General features: G+C 31.8%; 1 non-coding gene across 1 annotated transcript; it reads right to left on the bottom strand.

The window, feature by feature from the left end:
* Positions 1 to 298: 298 nt before the first annotated feature.
* On the bottom strand, positions 299 to 371 carry TRNAK-CUU (transfer RNA lysine (anticodon CUU)). Its single transcript has one exon. It is a non-coding gene; the product is annotated as a tRNA-Lys (tRNA).
* Between the last annotated feature and the right edge of the window lie 7,176 nt (positions 372 to 7,547).

Genomic DNA, 7,547 nt, shown 5'->3' with positions numbered 1-7,547 from the left:
CCCACTACACTATGTTTCCTCAAAATTGTAAAAATCAGGCAAAAACAGTTAACGCCCACTACACTATGTTTCCTCAAAATTGTAAAATTCAGGCAAAAACAGTTAACGTGTTTCCTCAAAATTGTAAAATTCAGGCAAAAACAGTTAACGTGTTTCCTCAAAATTGTAAAATTCTGTTACCTCAAAATTATAAAATTCAGGCAAAAACAGTTAACGTGTTTCCTCGAAATTGTAAAATTCAGGCAAAAACAGTTAACGTGTTTCCTCAAAATTGTAAAATTCAGGCTAAAATGGTAAACGCCCACCGTGGGGCTCGAACCCACGACCACAAGGTTAAGAGCCTTGCGCTCTACCAACTGAGCTAGACGGGCTGCTGAAATCCTTATTTTAGCTAACAAAATTTGTAACATTTCACTGTAGACATTATCCCAGCCAAAATTTCCCCTTCATCGTGTGACAGTTGTGTGCTACTGCAGCAAATAGAAGTTCGCTCCCTGGAATTGAGAAGACTTTCAGTAGGAACACTATTTAGTGAGCCATCTTCCAAGAGCCTCGCAGATCCTATGTTGTGGAGGATTTTTTTTGATTGTTTTCCAGCTTAGCATTTATTTGAGATTTGTTTAGAGTTATAAGTTTATATTGTAAATTTCTTATAATGTAAATGTTTTAAAGGTTTTTTAAATATGGAATGTTTTTGTATATTAAATATATAATTTAATGGTGGTTAATTGGAGTTATTTTGGTTGGGGAGAAATGGTTAGTTAAATTAGGGTTATTTTGGTTTGAGAAAAATAGTTTTTATTTTCTAAGTTTAGGTTTAAAGTTTAGGTTGCAGATGTTTTTATATATTAAATATATAATTTAATTGTGATTAATTGGAATTATTTTGGTTTGGAAGAAATAGTTAGTTTGTACGTGAGTGCATGTTGTAACGGTCGCGGCAGTTGATTTGCACACCCTCGGCCACGTTTGAATCCGTGGAGCTGCGCGTGCTGTAGCGTATTCAGAATCTTGGTTTATTCTCCGGTGATGGTTCACGATGTGACGGTTGTCAGCCTCGTTCGGACATGTATATGTAATATATGTACGAAAGAAAAGTGCCCATTATAGGGAACTAGCCCCTCCCATTTTTAAAAAATTAGAGCTATTTTGGTTTGAGAAAAATAGTTTTTATTTTCTAAGCTAGGTTCAAATTTTAGGTTGCAGGGTACATATCCATGAAAGCCATACATATCCATAGAATTTCGGGCAACTCGATCACTCTACCTCCGGCAATTATCCAAGATTTTAATTATATTTTGAGATTTGAATTTTAAGGGCGCACTTTTTACATTTTGAATTTTCCCGCTCACTCTATTTGATTTTGATTTTCTGCCTGCTGCTAATCGTCTATTTCCATGGCGGAAGTTTCTTCCTCGACTCTCCTGCTCTGCCCGATTTTCGCAACTTTACTCACAAGTTGACTGATTGGCTCCGTGAACGCGTGTGGGCCTCTGCACAACATAAACTCCGCCTTTTCCTCTGTGTCTTCTCTCCGCTTTCTGTGATAAGGACGAACCTTCACGCGCTGTAACCAGAGATCAATGTGACTCTTATAAATGCGTTGCCCACCTTGTCTGCAGTTACAATCCGTTTCCTCCATTACTCTCAACCGCAGCAAAATATCGACAGGAAATCAATATTCGTAATGGGCAATTACATTTCCTGCGCTTCAGACTCAGTTCCTTCCAATACTGTGAAAGTCGTAAGCTGGAATGGCAATGTTCAGGAGCTTCAGCGACGGATAAAGGCAGCAGAGTTCATGCTGGACAATTCTCACCACTTAGTTTGTCACGCCAACGACCTGCAGATTGGGTGTCGAATTAATCATCTTTATGTTTTTCTTAGTGTCATTCTTTCTGGTTTTACCAGAAATGAGTCCAAATAACAAAATTCTAATATTAATTTAATAAAAAATGGATTTATAATTAATTTATTATTTAATATAATAACAAAATTCTAATATTAATTTAGTAAAAAATGGATTTATAATTAGTTTATTATTTAATATAATATTGATATATTGTATTCAAATAAAATATTTTTAAAAAGTAATATTTATTATTTTTTACGTTAAAAATATATAAATTTTATTTTTAATTATTTTTAAGATTTAGTTGTATAATTTTTTCCATATTGAATATAAAGTTAAATACATGGTTATAATGAATATATTCACTACTAGTATAATAATTAAGTTATGATAACTTTTCAATTAAAAAAAAAATAAATCTATAACATTTTTAATATATATATATATATATATATATATATATATATATATATATTAAAATTAAAAGCAACACATTCTATTTTATTCTTTTTTATAGAAGTGGGTTTTTCCCTTATCAAGAGCCTAGCTATGATTAGGCTTTTGTTGTATAAGCACAAACTCAATAATATAGGAGACCATAGACTTCCTAAGCTAGCTTTAAATTCCAGCCAAAACCACCTAAGGCTCAAACGAAGTTGGTATAAAGACACCAGGGCCTGGTTAAACCATTGGGAGATCCACCAGAATGTTGCATTGCAAAACATTAATAACATTAAAAATATTGTTAACTTCTAAGTTCAAAGAAAAAATGTGGTGTGAGAAAGATTTAGCAACTAAAAGAAAATTAAGATATTATAAGGAAGTCATCAACCCCACCCTAGAAGATCAAAAGTATCTCTCTGTCTTAACTAGCTCAAAGAAGAAAATTAATATAGCCAAGATTAGAACGAACTCTCATGAGCTCCATAGTGAAACGCAGGTTGGGTAGTTCCTAAAACGCCATGGATGGAAAGGTTCTGTCATCTCGGTGAGAATACAAACATCGAGGATGAAAATCACTTCCTCTTAGAGTGCCTTGGGTACAACCATATTAGATCTCAGTTTCAAAATATTTGTTGCAATACTAGCCTTTTATGTTGTCAAAAACCTTTTACGTTGTCAAAATTATAGAGAACTCAGGATGATTCTCTCCAAGCTTTTTGAGCATAGGAATAAAATCTTAAATCAAACTAAATATTTGTTTCTTTAGATCCGATAGACCAAAGTTTGGTCTCAATGAACGTTAACCATTATCATCATCATATTATGATATTTTAAAAATATTAATAATCTTAAAAAATTACTATTTAACCATGAACAACAAAAAATATGTAATACTAATCATAAACAAAATATTTAAATTGTTTAAATAAAATAATTTTATATTTAAGTGAACAATAATTGAAAGACATTTACATGTGTACATTTTATTGTTTTAAAAACTATTAATAACAAAAAAAATTAATTTTTGTGTGGGTTATCAATAAAATGTTCAAAGATCATTATGAAATAAACTATTTCAACATTATTATTTATATATAATGTAATGGAAATTTAAAATTAATATTATAGATTAAAACATTTTAATAATAAGTTATGTCCTTGAGAGAGATACACAATACATTTTTTTCAGAAGAAAAATCATAATATATTATATTCAGGAAATATAAAGATCTGTATACATATCAAAATCTGTGATAATCAGCTGAAACAAACAGCAGGACTGGCTGTTGCGACAGCATATAAACCCCTGTAACCAATCATGATAAAGCCAGCAAAAAGGACAAACCGCCCAAATACACAATACATGACATAATTAAAATTAATAAAAAAATATTTGTTTAATTTTATGATAAATTAAAAAAATTAATATATAAAAAAAAAATTATATTTTTAAGAATTTGATCCCTGCAACATTTATTTACATTTCACAATATAAATTTATAGATTTTTTAATCATGATTTGAATTTCAAACATTTTCATCAATTCCACTCTTATTGTACAAAGCCAAATGCCCGGACCTAACTGGAGTGGGTCCAGATACTTCCATTGTCCTCTTGGTAAAATTTTAAATGCCTGGTTGAGTTTGAGTAAACATTGAACTTCCAGCAGAATTTGCTTTGAACTTCATGTCCAATTAATCAGATTGACCCTTCCACAGTCCTCCATGCTAAGACGTGCAGCCAAATTAAGTTAGTTGTTTGAGTTTTCTTTTCCGAATTTGGAATTAGGTTAAGAGGGGTTAAGTTAGTTGTTTGATCTCCTTTATTTTCTGTATATCAAATTTTAAAATATTTATTGATGATTAATAAATTTAAGTTAATTTGAGAATGTTTTTAGACATGATCACCCATAACAGTTAAATAAAAATAAATACAACTTAAAAGTGGATTTGAACCATATTTTTGAAATTTGAATTTGAATTAGATATTGAAAAAATTGGACAATATATTGAACTATATTATCAAATCTGAATTTTAATTAAATATGAAAAAAATGTGTAAAATTCAATACTAAGAAGATATATCCTACAAATAGTCAAACATAACATATTATGTTTCCAAAATTTAAAAAGTAAATAAATGAACAATCATTATATTCAAAACTTCAAAGAAAATTCATTAAATTTGAAACTCATTAAATCTTTTCTTCATACTAGTACTCTTGTTTACTTATCTCCAACATTGACCTCTCTTTTCTAAGATGTTATAGACCTTTTCTATTAAAGATGGTCCAAAAATAATGATGGAAAAAGTGCATCAAATTTATTGGTATTGTAGATTGAGAAGAAATATAAAAGTAAAATCTAATAATATGAGTAACAAAAGCTCAAACCTGAGTCCAATGTAGATAGTGAGATATTAGATATTAAAAACAGGTTTCAAATGATCTACACATACACAAATGACAAAAACATTGAGGTCATATAACAAATAACAATTTTAATTTAATTTCAGCTTGATACAGGTGAATTTCAAAGTCTATACTCTATCAAATCCAAACTTAAAACTCCTTCCCACCCATCCCTATTGGATCCAAATTTATTCAATAATAAATGTTAATGGATTAACCTTTGTGGTGGACCATGAAAATGAACCTCTTTGATTGAATTCCACAAGAATAATCCTCTTTTTGCAATGAACATCAATTTTGATAATCATCCAAAACAATTAAGAAAACACAAGAAATGGAGGGTGTTAGAGGGACATTGTAGCAAATCCAAACTTAAAACTCCTTCCCACCCATCCCTATTGGATCCAAATTTACTCAATAATAAATGTTAATGGATTAACCTTTGTGGTGGACCATGAAAATGAACCTCTTTGATTGAATTCCACAAGAATAATCCTCCTTTTGCAATGAACATCAATTTTGATAATCATCCAAAACAATTAAGAAAATACAAGAAATGGAGGGTGTCAAGAGGGACATTGTAGCACCTCAGTGCTGTAAATATTTAATTTTACTATCAGTTACTTGTTTACCATGAGGAACTTCAGTAATTGTGGTTAGAAAAAACTAAGTAAACTCTAAATGTTAAAGTTTATTATTATTATTTTTTAATTAATTAATTAATAGGAATTGTATCAAGTCTTGAATTCCTGGGAAAAAGATCAATTAATTAATAGGAATTGTGTCAAGTCTTGAATTCCTAGGAAAAAGATCCAAAAACAAATTCTGAAAACTCTGACAGTTATGACAGTTATCATTCTCTCTTCTTTCCCTAGACATAAAAGATCTCACTGTGAAAGACAAGGGGTTCTTTTTCTTTTTTTGTTGAAAATTGCATAGTGAAAGCCTTGAAGAGGGAGAGAGAGAATACGCGAAGAGGAAGCTGCGAAGGTATGGCAGGAAACTGCATAAGGAGTATTTCTTGAGCTGGACCTGAGTCAATGGAACACTTTGACACAGACTGGAGTTTGTGAGTTCTAGGCTGGGTTGAACCTTAATGCATGTGAACTGACCCTAAGAGGTCTTTTCAAATTACTGTTCTGGAAGGTTAAGAGCTCGGGGGGAGAGGTAGACGTGATTTCCATTCTCGTGGAAGGGTGGAGTGATCTTCTGGATGAGAATTGGGTGAAACAAATAAGTGTCTATATTCTCCTTCAAAACAGTTATCAATGACTGAAAAGATTGTATATTGTTATTGTAATATTGTAGGTAACTATTGTAAATGGTACTGTGTATTTGGAAAAGAAAATTAGATTTTGTGCTACTATGTATCTAGAAAAGAACATTAAGTATTGTGTTATTGTGCATGTGAAATATCGTGGAACTAGTAATGTATTGTAATGATGTGTTAATAATTTTTGAACAATGTTATAAACCTCTTAAAATTAAAGAATGGGCCCTCCTCGGAATTGTGCAGTGGAAAGACTACCTTTTGTGCTCAAGTTGGATTACCTATAAAAGAAGTAATTATGGAACTAGAAATAACATGTGGGCCAATCGAAATTCAAATAGACAGTAGAATAGGGTTACCCTCTCCACTATGTTGATGTTAGCATAAATTATTAACTTGAACTTTAATAATAATGATTGGTATTGAACGCAGGTTCATGGCTCTGGTTAGGTTCCACTTGGCAACCCAGGGTTTTAGTGTGGAACTGTCTAGAGGTGAACGTGCCAAAGTTGGGGTAGGATACCTCACAGGTAGAGAGTAAGTCCAAAGTGGGAAGGGTCTTGCTCTTTGTCAGGTACCGTAAGTGTATTACCAAACACGAGAAATAACAAACAATACCACTGAAAGAAAACTCAAGGTTATATATTTCGTAGGATGAATTTGTAACTAAATATGTAGCAGCGTAACCATAACTGTAAAAAAGAAAGAAAGAAGAAATAAGACAAGAAAATTCACAAGAACGCTATGGTAAGCATCATTTATTCTAGAGTCACATTATAGTCATACAACAGAAGAATTATCTTCAAATTACTACCAAGAATGACAATAAATTTCATAACTGTCAATAATTGAAAGAAAACAAACTACAGAGAACAATTTCTTGAGCAACCCTGTTAAAACAGGGGTATGTTACTACAACGACCATGTAAAAAAAAGTATCCATGGACCACTGACCATGTACAATATACAATATGGAAATAAAATTGGAATTCGAGGGGAAGAAAACCTCTGGCACTTACATTACAAATAAAAAATAAAAAGGCAAGCCCATGTCCCAAGCGAAGAAATTAAACAACAAGAGTCTTAACATTACATAAACTTAAATTGTTCACGACTTTCATGAAGCCACAACCGTTATAACATCTTACAGGTGCAAACATTTAAAAACCCTATGCAGTGCAAAGAAAAAGGAGAAGGCCTCTCGGAAAATGGGTACGATAGTAATTGGAACCTGGAACCACCGTATAGTGGTTGAGGCATCCTTCCTTGAACTTGGCCATTAGCCCCATGAAAGGATGTGAAGAATAAGGTAACCATAAACCTTACCTGTAAACAATGGAAGAGGAAGTTAGACGAGCCATAAAGTAACCCATTCATAAGTAATAAACTTATAAACATTAAGGTTTATACTTGAAGGAGCTGCCGAGAAATTTAGGTGTCAGCACCCGAACCTGAAATGAAAAAAATATTGAACTCTCATTATCTAACCATATTATATATTTTCATCGTTATTCAAATGAAAAATCTGGTAGCGGGGCTATGACCAATTCCTCTGGTCCACCTTAGGAAAC

The sequence above is a fragment of the Pinus tabuliformis genome, chromosome 7 (genome assembly GCF_031772625.1).
Source record: "Pinus tabuliformis cultivar Carrire ecotype Pingquan chromosome 7, CPIR1, whole genome shotgun sequence".
Taxonomy (NCBI): Eukaryota; Viridiplantae; Streptophyta; class Pinopsida; order Pinales; family Pinaceae; genus Pinus; species Pinus tabuliformis.
Note: the sequence above shows the minus strand (reverse complement) of the source record. Positions and strands in the feature narration are given on the sequence as shown.